The sequence below is a fragment of the Schistocerca cancellata genome, chromosome 8 (assembly GCF_023864275.1).
Source record: "Schistocerca cancellata isolate TAMUIC-IGC-003103 chromosome 8, iqSchCanc2.1, whole genome shotgun sequence".
Classification (NCBI taxonomy): Eukaryota; Metazoa; Arthropoda; class Insecta; order Orthoptera; family Acrididae; genus Schistocerca; species Schistocerca cancellata.
In genome coordinates, this window is record NC_064633.1 from 5,514,606 (window position 1) to 5,534,569 (window position 19,964).

The 19,964-nt window shown below is 46.3% G+C and overlaps 1 protein-coding gene and 1 non-coding gene across 2 annotated transcripts in view; both read left to right on the forward strand.

Moving 5' to 3' along the window:
• LOC126094957 (prothoracicostatic peptide-like) overlaps nt 1-19,964 on the forward strand; it is a 701,489-nt gene that overhangs the window by 86,007 nt on the left and 595,518 nt on the right. The gene's annotated exons all lie outside the window — the stretch shown is intronic.
• On the forward strand, nt 6,859-6,933 carry Trnas-cga (transfer RNA serine (anticodon CGA)). The gene has a single exon. It is a non-coding gene; the product is annotated as a tRNA-Ser (tRNA).

The window sequence follows — 19,964 nt, forward strand, 5'->3', positions numbered from 1 at the left end:
ACAAACGTTTGCTCTGGAATGGAAGTGGACAATGAATGGCCATGGAGTATTCTGTGGACAGACAAAACCCAGAATGAGATCTTCACTCTGCAGCGCAATGTGCGCTCATATGAAACTACCTGGCACGACCCGACCTCACAGCTTCAATTCTGCCAGTACCTCGTTTCCTACCTTCCAAACTTCACAGAAGCTCTTCCGCAAACCTATCAGAACTAGCAGTTGTCTGCGAAAGGCAAAGGTCCCGAGTTCGAGTCTCGGTACGACACACGGTTTTAATCTGGCAGGAAGTTTCAGACAAAACCCATCTCCATCTCCAAGGACTTGTCAATACGCAGACTTGCAGAATACGGGCAATGGAACATCCGCTCGAACGTCAGCAGCTACCACATCAGTCTGCAGAGGTGACTGTGTGGTGCGGGTTGACAGCATCGTTTGCCGGCCGCTGTGGCCGTGCGGTTCTAGGCGCTACAGTCTGGAGCCGCAGGTTCGAATCCTGCCTCGGGCATGGTTGTGTGTGATGTCCTTAGGTTAGTTAGGTTTAAGTAGTTCTAAGTTCTAGGGGACTGATGACCTCAGAAGTTAAGTCCCATAGTGCTCAGAGCCATTTGAACCATCTATTGGTATATTTTTTTGGTGACGTTGCATCTTGCGTCAATGATATACTGTTAAAATTTGACGTCGTTCTAACCAGTGCTTTTGTTTCTAAAGCTTATTGAATCTGGAACTTTAATTGTAGACTGCCTGTACATGTACGAGTTGACTATCCTGAAAGTGACGATGAAAATTGAGGTCCATGGTAACTTCTCTGATTTTTACGGTACATTCTTGAAAATTTAGGGTGCTACATCATAAATGATAACTCTACAGTGGGTGGAAGCTAAGGGCGACAGTTGTTGAACTATGTGAAAAGAAACTACGGCGTACACACACTTTGTTCAACATGTAAACATCACTACACATATTCTTATATAGGTTATGACATGATTCATACGTCTGGCATCATTGGTGATGATGTGGTGCACACGAATAGCGAAATTCTGCATGACCCGTCGAAGTGGCGGAGCATCGATGCTGTCGATGACCTCCTGAATGGCTGTTTTCAGCTCAGCAACGGATTTGCCTTTAATAATGTCCCACAAAAAGAAGTCGCATACGTTCATATCCGGAGAATATGGCGACCAATCGCGGCCCATGCCAGTGGCCTCTGGGTACCCCAGAGCCAGGATGTCGCCCCCAGCCGGCCGTTGGTGGCCGAGCGGTTCTAGGCGCTTCAGTCTGGAACCGCGCACCCGCTACGGTTTCAGGTTCGAATCCTGCCTCGGGCATGGGTGTGTGTAATGTCCTTAGGTTAGTTAGGTTTAAATAGTTCTAAGTTCTAGGGGACTGATGACCTCAGATGTCAAGTCCCATAGTGCTCAGAGCCATTTGAACCATTTTGTGGCTCCCGAAATGCTCTTACAGGACATCAAATAGTCTCCTGCTTCGATGATGTCGAGATCCGCCTTTTATGAAACATATCTTGGCGAAATCATGGTCACTTTGGATAATGGGATAAAATCATCTTGCAAAACCCTCACGTACCGTGCGGTGGTCACCGTGTCATCAAGGAATATCGCACCGTTTATTCCATGACTGGATATTACAGACCGTACATGCACCCGTAGAGGTTAAAGAGACTTCTCGATCCCGAAATGCGGAATCTCAGTCCCACAAATGGGGCAATTTTGCCTATTGACGAATCCATCCAAACGAAAGTGGGCTTCGTCGCTAAATGCGCTTACTAAATCCGATCATGCCCCGCGACAAACCATGCAGTTTGAATGTCCTGCCCTAAACCGTTCAGAAGTTAGGACGATTTTAATTAATGTAGTTGACAATTCTTCTGGGTTATATGGCTGTGGTCCATGGAATTCTTTCATTCCGAACGTTTCATCCAATACTACGTTGGACATCCTCAGAGGTATGGCTGGTACTTCTGAGTCCTGCCTACGTCGGCATGACTCAGCAGGACCAGCCATACCTCTGAGGATGTCCAACGTAGTATTGGACGAAACGTTCGGAATAGAAGAATCCCATGGACCACGACCATATAACCCGGAAGAATTGTCAACAACAATACCATACGGTCCTGAAAGCCTTCATTGTTTGATTAATTAATGTAATTCAATAATTGTCACCATCTATATGGCGACTGTGCACCAGGATTCCACACGCCGCGACGACATTCCTTCTGCCCCGGCGCTCCCTCGATACGGAACATGTGGTCGCGGCCGCGAGACACCGGCCTGGCAGGATTTCATCTGCCCTATTACGATCTGCTTGGCTGTGTGCAGCCGGATATTATTACATTCCTGTCGAAGGCGGCGCGCGCGGCCGCGTCCTCGCGGTGACGTCACGAGACGCCTCCAGACGGCTAGACGCAGCCGAGCCAGCCCGGGCCGGCTCCGCCGTTTTATTGTGCCATAAAGACATCGCGGCGGGCACTCTTTCTGGCCGGCCCGCCAGCCCGCTGTTAATTGGCGGGCTTCGCGACGGCTAATTGGCGTGCAGATTTATTGGCGTCGCCCTGGCGGAATGGCTGGCTCTCCGTCCACAACATAACGCGCCGCAAAGCAATCTCAGCCCCCGGCGCGCCGCCCCCCGGTTCCAGTCCCAGTTATGCCGCCCGCGCCGGCCAAACGCCTTCCCGCGGTATCGATTTCACGCGTGAACCGATCTCCGCATTTCAGCTATTTCTTCACCGCTCAATTGCAAACGTCAGATCATCACACGCTTAGCTCACACTCGCGAACGGCGAACTGACGTAGATGGCTGGCCATTAAATTTGCTGCTCCGGAAAAGATAGCAAATAAATAAAACCAACTTGTTGTGGGGCAACAGTATAACAGGAGCAATCGATGATAAATTTGGCGGTGATCCGAAGTGCACAGTGCTGCCATCTCTGTCAGTGACAACTGCTCTGACCGGGCGGACTATCGAGTAGACCTGAGGTTGTATGGCAGATACGTCTGTTTCATTCCGTGCTGCTTCAACACTATGCCAGAATTTATCAACTACAATGGTTATCAAGAGATGGCCTGCCGGTATCTCTACAATATAACACATTTTCTTGAGACCGAAAACACTCTCTCCAAGAATCAGCACGGTATTCAAGAGCAACGCGCGTGCGAAACTCAACTTGCCCTTTTCGCAAATGATGTACTGCGAACTATGGCTGAAGGGGAACACGCAGATCCCATATTTCCAGATTTCCTAATAGCATCTGACAGGGTGCCCCATACCAGATTGTTAACGATGGTACTTGAGTATGGAATAAGATCCCAAGTAGGTGAGTGACTCGAAGACATCTGAGGGAATAAAACCCAGTATTTTGTCCTCGACGGCGAGTGTTCATCAGAGACAAGGATATACACTACTGGCCATTAAAATTGCTACACCACAAAAATGACGTGCTACAGACGCGAAATTTAACCGACAGGAAGAAGATGCTGTGATATGCAAATGATTAGCTTTTCAGAGTATTCACACAAGGTTGGCGCCGGTGGCGACACCTACAACGTGCTGACATGAGTTTCCAACCGATTTCACATACACAAGCAGCAGTTGACCGGCGTTCCCTGGTCAAATGTTGTTGTCATGCCTCGTGTAAGGAGGAGAAATGCGTACCATCACGTTTCGGACTTTGATAAAGGTCGGAATGTAACCTATCGCAATTGCGGTTTATCTTATCGCGACATTGCTGCTCGCGTTGGTCGAGATCCAATGAGTGTTACCAGAATATGGAATCGGTGGGTTCAGAAGGCTAATACGGAACGCTGTGCTGGATCCCAACCGTCTCGTATCACTACCAGTCGAGATGACAGGCATCTTATCCGCATGGCTGTAACGGATCGTGCAGCCACGTCTCGATCCCTGAGTCAACAGATGGGGGACGTTTGCAAGACAACAACCATCTGCACCAACAGTTCGACGACGTTTGCAGCAGCATGGACTATCAGCTCGGAGGCCATGGCTGCGGTTACCCTTGACTCTGCATCACAGACAGGTGCGCCTACGATGGTGTACTCGACAACGAACCTGGGTGCACGAATAGCAAAACGTCGTTTTTTCGGATGAATCCAGGTTCTGTTTACAGCATCATGATGGTCGCATCCGTGTTCGGCGACATCGCGGTGAACGTACATTCGAAGCGTGTATTCGTCGCCATACTGGCGTATCATCCCGCGTGATGGTATGGGGTACCATTGGTTACACGTCTCGGTCCCCTCTTGTTCGCATTGACGGCACTTTCAACAGTGGACGTTACATTTAAGATGTGTTACGACCCGTGGCTCTATGCTTCATTCGATCCCTGCGAAACCTTGCATTTTAGCAGGATAATGCACGACCGCATGTCTCAGGTCCTGTACGGGCATTTCTGGATACAGAAAATGTTCGACTGCTGCCCTGGCTAGCACATTCTCCAGATCTCTCACCAATTGAAAACGTCTGATCGATCGTGGCCGAGCAACAGACTCGTCACAATACGCCAGTCACTACTCCTGATGAACTGTGGTAACGTGTTGAAGCTCAGGTATACAGGTATACCTGTATACGCCATCCAAGCTTTGTTTGACTCAATGCCCAGGTGTATCAAGGCCGTTATTACGGCCAGAGGTGCTTGTACTGGGTACTGATTTCTCAGGATCTATGCACCCAAATTTCGTGAAAATGTAGTCAGATGTCAGTTCTAGTATAATATATTTGTCCAATGAATACCCGTTTATCATCTGCGTTTCTTCGTGGTGTAGCAATTTTAATGGCGAGTAGTGTAGACAGAAGCGCTCCAGGGAAATGTGATAGGACTGTTGTTGTTCTCTATAGGAAAAATGGTTCAAATGGCTCTGAGTACTATGGGACTTAACTGCTGATTTCATCAGTCCCCTAGAACTTAGAACTACTTAAACATAACTAACGTAAGGACATCACACACATCCATGCCCGAGGCAGGATTCGAACCTGCGACCGTAGCGGTCGCGCGGTTCCAGACTGTAGCGCCTGGAGGAAAGGTGACGTTCTTTTCGAGAAATACTATTGACAAATTTTAGAAAAACGTGATTTGAAGCTGACTGCGGAACAATTCTACCGCCGCCAACATACAATCCACGTAAGGACCCATTGATGAGATCCGAGAAATTAGTGCTCATACAGCGGCACATAAATAGTCATTTTTCCGTCGGTCTATTTGCGAGTCGAGCAGGAAAGGAAATGAATAGCAGTGGTTCAGTGTACACACCGCCACGCACCGACCGTGACGTACGGGGTGTGGGTGTACATCTACATCTACATCCATACTCCGCAAGCCACCTGACGGTGTGTGGCGGAGGGTACCTTGAGTACCTCTCTCGTTTCTCCCTTCTATTCCAGTCTCGTATTGTTTGTGAAAGAAAGATAGTCGGTATGCCTCTGTGTGGGCTCTAATCTCTCTGATTTTATCCTCATGGTCTCTTCGCGAGATATACGTAGGAGGGAGCAATATACTGCTTGACTCTTCGGTGAAGGTATGTTCTCGAAACTTTGACAAAAGCCCGTACCGAGCTACTGAGCGTCTCTCCTGCAGAGTCTTCCACTGAAGTTTATCTATCATCGCCGTAACGCTTTCGCGATTACTAAATGATTCTGTAACGAAGCGCGCTGCTCTCCGTTGGATCTTCTCTATATCTTCTATCAACCCTATCTGGTACGGATCCCACACTGCTGAGCAGTATTCAAGCAGTAGGCGAACAAGCGTACTGTAACCTACTTCCTTTGTTTTCGGATTGCATTTCCTTAGGATTCTTCCAATGAATCTCAGTCTTGCATCTGCTTGTAGATGTGGAAGTAGAAGCCGTGACTAGAGATTTTCATTAGGTGAAGTACAGCTTGGTTATAATTAAACCCTCGCTATATGACCTTGTGTCGATGTAAAACTACTTACCTTATGAGTATCCAATTTTACAGCAGTGATGTTCAGACTGTGCGCTGCAAGATTTGCGTTGTTAGCAGTGTTAGTGTCATGACTTCCCGTTAGGTGCCAGTACTGGTGTGGTGTCGTAGGGTCCAAACACGACCCTCAGTGTGCATTACAGCTGCTGACAGTCAACACGGGTCTGCACAAGGTGAGCAGAGCTTCGCTCGTAAAGCTGTGTTGTCAAAACAACAGCAGTAGTGCTGCTGCTCTTCGCCAGTATTGACGCATTATAGGAATGCGGGGAGGTCCTGCCGGCCTCTGTGGCCGAGCGGCTCTAGGCACTTCAGTCTGGAACAGCGCGACCGGTACGGTCGCAGGTCCGAATCCTGCCTCGGGCATGGATGTGTGTGATGTCCTTAGGTTAGTTAACTGTAAGTAGTTCTACTTTCTAGGGTACTGATGACCTCAGCTGTTAAGTCCGATAGTGCTCAGAGCCATATGAACTATTTTTGGAGAGTTTCTCTTTCCGCACTGTGGTTCAAAAACATTATGCGGAAGGTCGACATACCTGCAGTTTTATAAATTGCTCTAGGAAGAGGCAGGCGGTTATTTGCGCCACGATTGTTGGAAAGCTAATGTTGACACGGTTGGTATTGCTGGACGCAGTGTACGGTCTGTGTCACCACAGCTAAACATTCCATGGCCCACCGTTAGAAAAGTGATGCGAATAATTATGAAATGGTGTGTATAGTGCAGCTCCAAGGCGTCGTGGATGCAGAGGGTCATCACATGGGGCAACGTTTGGAACCTGGAGCGTAAACACGGTACTCAAATAACAAAGAATTTGAAGCCATTTTGACTACCTCTCGACCGTGACTCTCTGAAGAAATATATAAAGAAGTAAAGCTGTGAGACCGGGCGTGAGTCGTGCTTCGGTAGCTCAGTTGGTAGAGCACTTGCCCGCGAAAGGCAAAGGTCCCGAGTTCGAGTCTCGGTCGGGGACACAGTTTTGATCTGCCAGGAAGTTTCAAATATGTAAAGGTTTTATTTTTTTTAATTACCGCTACCAGTCACAAACTTTGCCATCTCTTGTATTACTTATTTATTTAGCGACATGTTTCGAGGGAATACCTTATCTTCGGGCTAAATGGCATTACAAAAACAATTTTACAGTAAGGTCAGTGTGCTATCCCACTGCAAGCCCTCACCTCACTGTTGAGGTATAAAGTCCTGTGTTGTTGGGAACATGAGTGGCTAGAAGTGACCGACAACAAGCTCCGTGTTATCGAGCCCACAACTCGGCCGTGGCGCACTTGCTTCCAGCCACGTCGTCGGGACGAGGTCCTCCTTACTCGTCTTCGCATCGGCCACAGGCCTATGACGCATGGATTTTTACTCCGGCGAGAGCACCCTCCGATGTGTGGTGCTTCTGGCATGCAGATCAGGGTGCACCAAAATTTATTGCATTGCACTTTATTTGCTGACCAGCGGACTGCAGCGGATTTGTCAGCGGATCTGCAGTCTATTTTATGCAATAATCAAACGAATGTGGTTCGGGTTTTAAAGTTCTGTAAATTGTTCCACATTTTAACAAGATTTTGGGGAGATATTTTTAATGTGTCGACGGGGTGGCTGGCTCACCCAAATTTTTTCGTAAGTGGTCAGCCAGTCTCATTTCCCTGTGCTGTTCTTTTAGCTATTTTGTGTTTTGTTTTCCCTCTGTTTTAATTTCTTGATTAGCTATCTTGCCTCCACATTGGTTTCAACCATGAGAGAGTTCCTGTGCGATAGTCATTGTGTGGTCGTTTCGTGTGCATGTGTGTACGACAGTTTTCGTTCTTATCCACATTCGTTTGTTTTCATCAATGTCAGGGAGCTGATAACCTCGCCGTTGGGCGCCCATAAGTTCCCAAACCACACATATACTGAAGTTACGTAGTCTTTTCGTAAATTCTGTGCTTATCTTTGTTCTTCTCGCGTGGCAGTGTCGTTGTGATGCGCTGAGGTGTTTCCACTTTTTGGCAGCGCCACATTCCAAGTACTTGTGGTTTCTTCTTCTTTAGATTTCCAGTGGACAACGTTTCACATTCACACATTTCTGTGCCCCAGGAACTTCTTTCTCAAAACAGTTTTAATAGGCAATGTCAAGTTTCTTTTAGCGAAAAAGGCTTCCTTTCCAGAAATACCTCCATCCACATCCGTACTCGGTCAGTGACTAGACGGTTCCGGGTGGAGGCCGCTTCTGCTTGTTCCCACTTTCCGTTCCATTCGCGAATGGCGCTTAGGAAGGATGATTGTCGGTAAATCTCCGTATTAGCGCCGACAGCCTAGGAGTCGTCAGCGGGTGTCCTCAGCATGCGGGCAGTGAAGAAGAAAACAATGTTTTATATTGCAAGTTACACGACATAATTTTATATAAATGAAGAAACATTCATTAGACAATTAGTGAGACAGTGCAGCTGTTGGGTACACTGACGTCATATTCAGGAGAACGGAGGTGATCTGTCCGGCCATCGTGATTTGGGTCTTCCGTAGTTTTTCTGGATTGCTAAGACAAATGCCAGGATGGTTCCATAATCAAGGCCACGGCCTGTGACGTGTCCTATCGTCTTATAACATACTTTGTATGCTGTATGCTATAGTTTGGCTCACTGATTGGCAGTGTGTTCACTTGACAAATGCTATATCATTGACACGTGATCTTTGGGTCTGCTACACTTTCACGCCAAAACCGCTGAACTGATTTCATAATAGCCTACTTTACAACTAGATATTTATTGATCTTAGGAGTATAAGGAGAATATGGAATACTAGTTAATCGTTGAGAAATCTATTTACTCTTCGACTTTTTATCGTACATCTGAATATGCTTTGATTCAGTGTAATGCATACAGTAGCTTAAAACCCACAACGTGTTTAATCCATACTTACGACGTGTATACAGAAAGTAAGGTTCAAATAGGTGCAAAATGGAAACCACTGTGAAACGTTGCGCAGCTGTGCTGGGCAGTGCCTTTAGTGTGCCTGTCGATCGCTTCACGTCGTTCTTTTCAGTTCAGAGCCCAAAGTGATCACGTAGAATTCCCTAAAACAACCGTGACTCTAGCCAAGTATTTGGATCTGGTGAGGGATTTCGCCTGAAGCTATGCAGCCCACGTAACATAAATGTCATGCGTTTCTTTCGTCAAGACAATTTTCAGCCTCATTCTGCAGGGGCAATGAAGCCGCACCTGCAGCGTTTACCATGGGAAGTGTTTCATAACCCACGGTACTGCACTTAATTGGCTTCCTCCGTTGTTCATCTCTGCTCACATGAACCGCTAGCTACGAAGACAACATTTTGGCTCAAGCAACGAAGGACAGACCAGCTAGAGAACTGGCGGAAATCACAGGCGGCTACTGTCTGTGACGATGGTACTGGAAAGCCCGCATCTCGTGGTCGTGCGGTAGCGTTCTCGCTTCCCACGCCCGGGTTCCCGGGTTCGATTCCCGGCGGGGTCAGAGATTTTCTCTGCCTCGTGATGGCTGGGTGTTGTGTGCTGTCCTTAGGTTAGTTAGGTTTAAGTAGTTCTAAGTTCTAGGGGACTTATGACCACAGCAGTTGAGTCCCATAGTGCTCAGAGCCATTTGAACCATTTGATGGTACTGGAAAGATTTTATTTTAAATACGTTTCTGATACAACACAAGATATTTATACAATTGAAAATAACGATTATGATACAATAATAAACTGGAAAAATTGTATGACACTACGACAAATGTGGTGGAAGGTGTGGCTAATTGTTGCGAATAAAAAACTTTATATTTTCACAGTGGTTTTCGTTTTGCGACAGATCGGACCCTACTTTCCGAAAAGCCCTCGTGTATCAATCATTCACAAGCATGTCGCATATTAGCCGCTGAGCTTCAAGCGCCTCTTACAGCTTCTGAGACGGCTGATGACTCACCACGACGGCGTCATTTAAATGTTGTACGACAAACAGAGAGACGTCGTGCCTCTAATGTAGGACGTGGGAGGATTTTGCTGAGGCTGCATTTGATCATGATACGCAGGCGCAGCCGCAGGTAACAGGGGGACGCATGAGGGCTGCTGACGTTATTGCACGTACAAGTGTTATAAAACTTGAGCTGCACCGAACTACAAATTACGTATTCTCTTTCTCAGTCAGTCTGGCGCTATTTCGTAGTTTTAGGAGGTCCACATTCTACTTTAGTACCGTCACCATCACTCATCGTAGCAAAACCACTGATATGGGTCAGAAACTTGTCGTCTTTTGGTTAGCGTTGCTGACCCCTGATCACAGGGATTCGGTTTGATTCCCAAGCAGGTCAGGTTTTCATGATTCGGGACTGGCCGTGTGTATTGTCCTTATCATCATCAATGCACAAGTCACCGAATTGGCTTCAAGTGAATTCCTGCATCGAGTTGCCGAAGACCCCGAACGGGATCTCCTGGCCAATAATCCCTTACGCACCTATCACTTCATTTTAGTGATATGTGAGCACAGTTGCCGGTAATACACTGCTGGCCATTAAAATTGCTACGCCGAGAAGAAATACAGATAAAAAACGGGTATACATTGGACAAATATATTATACTAGAACTGACATGTGATTACATTTTCACGCAATTTGGGTACATAGATCCTGAGAAATCAGTACACAGAACAACCACCTCTGGACGTAATAACGACCTTTATACGCCTGGGCATTGAGTCAAACAGAGCTTGGATGGCGTGTACAGGTACAGCTGCCCATGCAGCTTCAACACGATACCACAGTTCATCAAGAGTAGTGACTGGCGTATCGTGACGAGCCAGTTGCTCGTCCACCATTGACCAGACGTTTTCAGTTGGTAAGAGATCTGGAGAATGTGCTGACCAGGGCAGCAATCGAACATTTTCTGTATCCAGAAAGGCCCGTACAGGACCTGCAACATGCGGTCGTGCATTATCCTGCTGAAATGTAGGGTTTCGCAGGGATCGAATGAAGGGTAGAGCCACGGGTCGTAACACATCTGAAATATAACGTATAATGCGAACAAGAGGTGACCGAGACATGTAACCAATGGCACCCCATACCATCACGCCTGGTGATACGCCAGTCTGGCGAAGACGAGTAAACGCTTCCAATGTGCGTTCACCGCGATGTCGTCAAAGACGGATGCGACCATCATGATGCTGTAAACAGAACCTGGATTCATTCGAAAAAATGACATTTTGCCATTCGTGCACCCAGGTTCGTCGTTGAGTACACCATCGCAGGCGCTCCTTTCTGTGATGCAGCGTCAAGGGAAACCGGAGCCATGGTCTCCTAGCTGATAGTCCATGCTGGCGCAAACGTCGTCGAACTGTTCGAGCAGATGGTTGTTGTCTTGCAAACGTCCTCATCTGTTGACTCAGGGATTGAGACGTGGCTGCACGATCCGTTACAGCCATGCGGATAAGATGCCTGTCATCTCGACTGCTAGTGATACGAGGCCGTTGGGATCCAGCACGGCGTTCCGTATTACCCTCCTGAACCCACCGATTCCATATTCTGCTAGCAGACATCGGATCTCGACCAATGCGAGCAACAATGTCGCGATGCGATAAACCGCAATCGCGATAGGCTACAATCCGACCTTTACCAAAATCGGAAACGTGATGGTACGCATTTCTCCTTCTTACACGAGGCATCACAACAACGTTTCACCAGGCAACGCTGGTCAACTGCTGTTTGTGTATGAGAAATCGGTTGAAAAGTTTCCTCGTGTCAGCACGTTGTAGGTGTCACCACCGGCGCGAACCTTGTGTGAATGCTCTGAAAAGCTAATCATTTGCATATCGCAACATCTTATTCCTGTCGGTTAAATTTCGCGTCTGTAGCACATCTTCGTGGTGTAGCAATTATAATGGCCAGTAGTGTAGCTAGTAAACAAATAAACACGTGGATGGATTTATAGAACTAAGGACATCATGTGGGGTTTCTTCGGGAAGCTGTTGACAATGGACGAGCGTGTCGTACACTTGTCATATCTCTTAGCGCTGGAAGTGACTTAGTTAACCACCGGTTATCACCAGAAGAGCCTTGCGCCTGTCGACGACTGGAACCGTAGGTGCTGACAAAAGGCGGGTGCGCGCATTTCGTGGCTGAAGAGGGACTCAGCCCGACAAGTAGCGGCGGCGGTGTCAGGCGCAGGGCGGCCCGCCTCATTTGGCCGAAAGGCGCCGCCCCCGTCGCCCCTGCCGCCCCCGCCGCCGCCTGCCACGGGCAACAGAGCACCGCGACGGCGGACGCAGGGCCGGGGGCGGCAGCTGAAAGGCGCCGCTCTCGCGGAAGTGATTATTCCGGCGAGGCCGGCGCCGGGCTGTCCCGCCCCCGCTGCACAGTGGAGGCGGCGACAACGGCCGCCCTGCCTACAAAGCCGGCGCCTGCAGCATGCCCTCCTCGCTGCCTCCCTCCGTCCCTCGCGACGCCTCGGGACGATCCGCGCGGATGCTCTTATGGAGCCCTAAGGAGCTCCTCTCACGCGTCGACCTCCGAAGAATGCCTTCGCTCAGTACTGCGCTTCGTCCCCAGCATTCTCCGCTTTTCCTTTCACGCAGATGCCGCTCATTACAATTTTTCGAACTGCAGCGCCTGGTGAAGAAATCTGTCTTACGCGTATAGATATATTATTATTTTCTGTTTCTACAACTTCATGTAATTCTCTGTTGTTGTTGTTGTTGTTTTGGTCTTCAGTCCAAAGATTGGTTTGATGCAGCTCTCCATGCTCCTCTATTATGTGCAAGGTTCTTCATCTCCCAGTACCTACTGCAACCTACATCCTTCTGAATCTGTTTAGTGTATACATATCTCGGTCTCCCTCCGAGATTTTTACCCTCGACGCTGCCTTCCAAAATACTAAATTGGTGATCCCTTGATGCCTCAGAACATGTTCTAACAAACCGATCCCTTCTTCTATTCAAGTTGTGCCACAAATTCCCCTCAGTTCTGATCAGTACCTCCTCATTAGTTACATGATCTTCTGTAGCATCACATTCTCTTCTTCCCAAACTATTTATCGTCCATGTTTCACTTCCATATATGGCCATACTCCATACAAACACTTACAGAAACGACTTCCTGACACTGAAATCTATAGTCGATGTCAACAAATTTCTCTTCTTTAGGAACACTTTCCTTGCCATTGCCAGTCTACATTTTATATCCTCTCTATTCGACCATCATCAGTTATTTTGCTCCCCAAATAGCAAAACTCATCTACTACTATAAGTGTCTCATTTCCTAATCTAATTACCTCAGCATCACCCAATTTAATTCGACTCCATTCCATTATCCTCGTTTTGCTTTTGTTGATGTTCATCTTATATCCTCCTTTCAAGACAGTGTCCATTCCGTTCAGCTGCTCTTCCAGGTCCTTTGCTGTCTCTGACAGAATTACAATGCCATCGGCGAACCTCAAAGTTTTCATTTCTTCTCCATGGATTTTAATTCCTATCCCGAATTTTTCTTTTGTTTCCTATACTGCTTGCTCAATATTCAGATTGAATAACATCGGGGATAGGCTACAACCCTGTCTCACTCCCTTTCCAACCACAGTTTCCCTTTCATGCCCCTCGACTCTTATAACTGCCGTCTGGTTTCTGTACAAATTGTAAATAGACTTTCGATCCCTTTATTTTACCCCTGCAACTTTTAGAATTTGAAGGAGAGTATTCCAGTCAACATTGTAAAAGCTTTCTCTAAGTCTACAAATGCTAGAAACGTAGGTTTGACTTTCCTTAATCTTTCTTCTAAGATAAGTCGTAAGGTCAGTATTGTCTCACGTGTTCCAACATTTCTACAGAATCCAAACTGATCTTCCCCGAGGTCGTCTTCTATCAGTTTTTCTACTCGTCTGTAAAGAATTCGCGTTATTATTTCGCAGGCGTGACCTATTAAACTGATAGTTCGGAATTTTGACGTCTGTGAACACCTCCTTTCTTTGAGATTGGAATTATTACATTCTTCTTGATGTCTGAGAGTATTTTGCCTGTCTCATACAACTTGCTCACCAGATGGTAGAGTTTTGTTAGGCCTGGCTCTCCCAAGGCTGTCAGTAGTAACGTCCATTATTCTACACAGAACGTCTGTTGTTTCAGAAGACGTCCGTCCAAAGTCTCCAATACAGAGCCAAAATAGGCACACATCAAATGGTAGTGCATCTCTCCAAGACTTTTAACTAACATACCAGGTGTTAAAAGTCGATACGGTTTGTGTAGCTCTGAGCACTATGGGACTTAACTTGTGAGGTCATCAGTCCCCTAGAACTTAGAACTACTTAAACCTAACTAACCTAAGAACTTCACACACATCCATCCCCGAGGCAGGATTCTAACCTGCGACCGTAGCGGTCGCGCAGTTCCTGACTGAAGCGCCTAGAACCGCTCGGCCAACGAGGCCGGCTTGTGTACCGGAAAACGTCAATATGTCTTGCAGTTAACTGAAATCACTGCTTCTCCTGCTGACTGGAAAGGCGCTGCGACAACAGCTTGTTTTGGATATCTGTTCATTGGGTTCCCTATCTAAAGGCGAAAAACTAATTAAGGAGTGTATAATTTGTGTACATATTCTGACACGCCGTACACCTAGTTGTGATCTCTGAAACTACAACTCGATGTGTATAACGAATCGAAACTGGATGCTCCATATGTTGATATGCGCCATTTTTGCCTATGTCTTGCAGTTGTCATAGTTGGCCTCCATATCTGAGTGGTCACAGTAGAAAGATCCAGGTTCGATTCCCTCTATAGCCGACGAATCGTCCTTGATTGCGGGGAGGGGGGGGGGGTCTTGTAATGTCTGCACTCAGACTCATGATGCCGACTGAGGAGTTACTTGACCGAAGACCATTTACTCCTTGGTCTGGAAAGTCTGCAAAGTGGCCGGGAGAGCGCTGTGCTGACCACACGCCCATCCGTACCGCATCCATATGACTGCCAAGGCGGATGACACGTCCGCTGGTGGATGTCCCTCGGGCTTTCGTGGCTTGGTATGTGGTTGTCTTCAGAAACCCCTCAGGTACCTATGAATAACCAAGTGTGTTCATAGTGGTATCCCCCAGAGATCGCGGTGGCTCACCAGAGTCGGCGGCTCCCTGCAATCGGCAGTGACGTATGGTAGGAGCTCCTGAAGGCCACCTCTGCCCTCTCAGCATACCAGTGCCTCACAGGGGGCGGTCATCTGAGTGCTGAGCAGCCGGCATTGGTGGCCGAGCGGTTCTAGGCGCTACAGTCTGGAACCGCGCGACAGCCACGGTCGCAGGCTCGAATCCTGCCTCGGGGATGGATGTGTCTGATATCCTTAGGTTAGTTATTTTGCAGTAGTTCTAAGTTCTAGGGGACTGATGACCTCAGAAGTTAAGTCCCATAGTGCTCAGAGCCGTTTGAACCATTTTGAGTGATGAGCATGCAAGTGCTCACCCCAGTTCGTGACCTCGGCTACAATAGTCAATATGGTAGTGTAGGACCTACAAGTAGTTAATGTTTCTGATGAAACGTACTTTTGTAAATGTCAAACATTCTGTCTTCAGAGGACGGTTTGTTACTTAGTACGTCATGTGATGCTTTTATAGTCAATGACATGTATAAATTATCTAGTACTACTGTGACAGAAAACTGTGTCAAAGTTAAGTAAATGTCTAATTCATTTATCTAAAGGAGTGGACTAATATTTCATACGTTCTAGCTTGATGAGCCTTCTCCCAGGACAATGAGAGAACTCACTTTTATGGAGCTACGGCCGGACAGAAGTAGTCTTGTCAGGTCATAACATTAATGGTGTGATTCCATGTGCTGTGCTGAGTTGTTTTCATTTTATCCGCAAAATGGAAACAACAACGCGACAGAACATCTGGAAGCACACCATTAATCAGTCACACCGAGAAAATTTGACCGATCACAACCCTGCATATTTCGAGTAGGGGCATCAGATAGGTGCACACAATTAAAAGCCTGTATCGCTAACTTCAGTTTGTTTTAGAATTGTGAAACACGTTTTATAGGGACATATTGTGATGATTTTTGAAAGCAAGAAATCTGCTCTATAAAAATCAACATGAATTTTTCAGACAGAGATCTTCCGTAACTCAGGTCACTCTGTTCGTCCATGAGACCCCGAGTGCCGTAGAATTCGGCACTCAGTTTGAGGCCGTGTTCCTTGACTTCAGAAAGCCGTTCGATACAGTTGCACGTTATCGTTTAACGAACAAAATATGAAATGACCGAGTGTAAGACTAGATTTGTGACTATCGACTTTTGCCGATAGCTCTCAACACATCGCTATTAACGGAACGCAATCGAGAAGTGCGAAGAAAATTTCTCAAGTACCACAAGAAAATCTCATAGGACCATTTCTGTATGCAAGTATACTTAAATGGACTACTGGAAAAGATCGCAATTTCCGTGAGGCTGTTCGTAGGTGATGCGGTGTGTATGAGAAGGCAGCAACGCCAGAAGACTGTGGAAAACTGCAGGAAGACGTAGAAGGAACTGACGACTGGTGCACCGACGGCCAACTGACTCTCAACCTAAATAAATGTAACCTGTCGCGCATCAACAAGCGGGGAGGTCCACAGCTGGACGACTACACTGCTGGGAACAAATCCATGGAAACAGTATTTACTGTTTGATACGTAGCAATAAGTATGCAGTGCAACCGAAAGCGGAGCGAGTGTATAAAAGTAACTGTAGGAAAAGCGGACACTAGGCTGAGACTCATTGCAAGAATCTGAAGAAAACATAATACAGCTACCGAAAGAATCGGTTTGGAAAACACTAGTTCGTCTGATTCTGTGTCATCGCTCATCAGTCCGGTTCCCTTCGCAGTCTGGATTAATAGAAGAAGGCAGAAGGTCCAATGAAAGGGGATGGTTTTGTCTGCACGAGGGTATTACGGAGACGCTCAACAACCTCCATTGTCGGAGGCTACCAGATGGTCATCGCGCATCACGCAAAAGTTTATCACTCAGATATCGAAAAAGTACGTTACAGAAAAATTAAGGTAAGATATTATTTCTTCCCACATGTGTCTCGCGAAATGTCCACGGCGAGTAAATACGAGAAATTAAAGTTAATATTAATGTTCACTGAAGTCATTCTTCCCTCCCGCCACTCGCGAGTGAAACAGGGAGGGAAGAAATAGATAAGTGGTGCAAGAAATAAGAGGTACCCAAGCTCACACTCCATGAGATTGATTACAGCGTAGAGATCCATCTATAAGTGTATACGTAAATAGTTCTTCGACTGTTTATTTTCGATTCTCCTGTTTCTGTCGTCAAAATACATTAAATCTGCGAAGATACTGAGTAATATACATCAATTTGAATTGTCTCCGAAAGTCTCTCTTTTTAAAATCCTAGTACGAAGAATTTTGCTTTTCGCAGTAAAAATAAACTGTCTACCCACGATCAACGATCAACGGGTCTGAAACTGAAAATACAGAAATAGTAGTTTCGTTCCAGTTTCTTTAACTTCTGCAGTAAGGTTTCTGAGGACATAGGAAATGTTTGGTACGCCTTTCTCTCGCCATGTGCGAAACGTTGGTTTTCGCAGAGTCAACTGAAGTGTTCTCATGTACCATCAAGAGTTTCTATTCCTCTTTCCTGATGTAAGGGCTCTACATTATGCTGCAGGAACAATAGTGCTGGGTGAAAAACAACGATGTTTTTCAAGTGATATAAGAGGGACTGAAATAGATCAAATTATTATTCGCTAATGTGTGTATTCAGTGCCTTGTTGACAAACCTCCAACTGGTGCAGTTACATACGCTGCTATCATGCCTGATCGCCTAGTGGTAAAGTGCGAAAACGAGAGGTCGCTATATCGAATGCCGGTTGAACCACGGGAATCTTTAGTCAAAAGGCGAGGTAGTTCATCGCTTCTGGTCGGGGCGCTGGCTACCGCCGTAAAATTAAAAAAAAAATAAAAAAACTGAGTAAAATTTTCCTCGGTACACTTTAGGAGACGTCATCCGGAGTCCACACAGAACCAACCTCCCTGAAGGCGAAAGACGAGGAGGAAAAAGAACTGGTATAGCGCGTGCCTAGAGATCGACAGGTCGCGGTGTGGAATCCCGATTGAGAAACGGAAATTTTTGTTCTGCCTCTGAACCAGCCTTCACCTCACAACGACGTGAGGAGTCGGCAGTAACGACACGTCATTCGGATTCCGCGTTAAACTTGGTGTCTCCTTTCACTCGTTGGACAACTGGGGTAAGTTAGGGACACTCAAGCAATTGCAGTGGCCCCCAGTTGAAAGACGTGCTCTGAGCTATTGAGCAACAGGAAATTATTATTATTATAGTGAACGTAACAGTAGTAACTGTTCCCATAATGTTGATTACGGGCTCTCCCTAGATGTATATTCTTTACTTTGCTGACGTTTCTGTGTCACGAAGCTTACTGTAATCAAGGAGAAAGAAGACGCCCCCACTTACCTGATGACAAGAAGCGTGGCCGGGGCCAGTGAGAGCACCACGGGGCCAAGATTTAGGGTCACGCACAGGCTTTTTATCTGGCTTCGTAAGGAATGGCACACGCGACAGCGGAAAGGGGGGGGCGGGGGGGCTGCTCCGCGGTATTCAGTGGGCGCGGAAAATCCTGCACGCTATCACATTCCAATTCCTTAACTCGACGAGCGCGGAACTACATTTTCATACCTCCTAACTATCTTACTTTGTCCTCATTGTTTTATTACCCACGTCTCAGGCATTTCGTTTGTTGGCAGTTGTCTCGTCAGAACATTGGCAATAACTGAGCTTCTGCTCTCGTTTGTTGAACATATCATTGCTTTATACTGAGTATTCAGCAATAACTCGAGCATGCGGTTTTCAAGGCTCTGTTTCGTATGAAAGTGACGTTACAAATAAAAGTACATCAATATTGAAAATTGAATTACGAAGACTGACAATATAGTTTTAAGGACTCCATACTACAAAAAACATACGCTGCAACTAAAGCTACAATACGATTAAAATTTAACGTTCGAATATGTCGGTTATACCTGTATACATTTAGCAACCGGGTACAGTCTTTTGATGCCGCCTGTTCCGCTTCCAATATAGATCATCCTGATACAGTGATTAATGCTATAACTTCGCAGTACTGTCGTCCCACCGACTTGTGATGCACAGTAACACAAAAATGAAATAAGATATCGTCTATATTCATGCTATAGAGATTCTTTTCTGCTGATTATCGATCTAATGATATAGCTGATGTTTACGTTCCTTAACGGGAATCCATCGGTCTTCCTATGGTATTCTAATAGCACAGTATACAGCCGGCAGGTAACTTTTAGAGTTTCTATATATACACTATCTGATCAGAAGTATTTGGACACGTGTATGTAATACACTACTGACCATTAAAATTGCTACACCAAGAAGAAATGCAGATGATAAACGGGTATTCATTGGACAAATATATTATACTAGAACTGACATGTGATTACATTTTCACGCAATTTGGGTGCATAGATCCTGAGAAATCAATACCCACAACAACCATCTCTGGCCATAATAACGGCATTGAGTCAAACAAAGCTTGGATGGCATGTACAGGTACAGCTGCCCATGCAGCTTCAACACGATACCACAGTTCATCAAGAGAAGTGACTGTTGTATTGTGACGAGCCAGTTACTCGGCCACCATTGACCAGAGGGTTTCAATTGGTGAGAGATCTGGAGAATTTGCTGGCCAGGGCAGCAGTCGAACGTTTTCTGTATCCAGAATTTCGAAGTTTAATAGACAGTGTTGCGTAAACAATCACACCACAATAATTCTGGGTGACATTTCAATTACGTAATTAATTTTTAGGGTTCTGTACCTAAATCGATAAAAACGGAACACTTATAGGATCATTTTGCTGTCCGCAAGTCTGTCTGTCTGACTGTTAAGGCCCTTTTTTCTCAGGAACTGGTAGAGGGGTCAAGTTGAAATAGGTGCCAAATACTAAGACCTACAACAAATTGGCGGTGTGAAATATTTAAGCTTCCAATTCAATGCAATC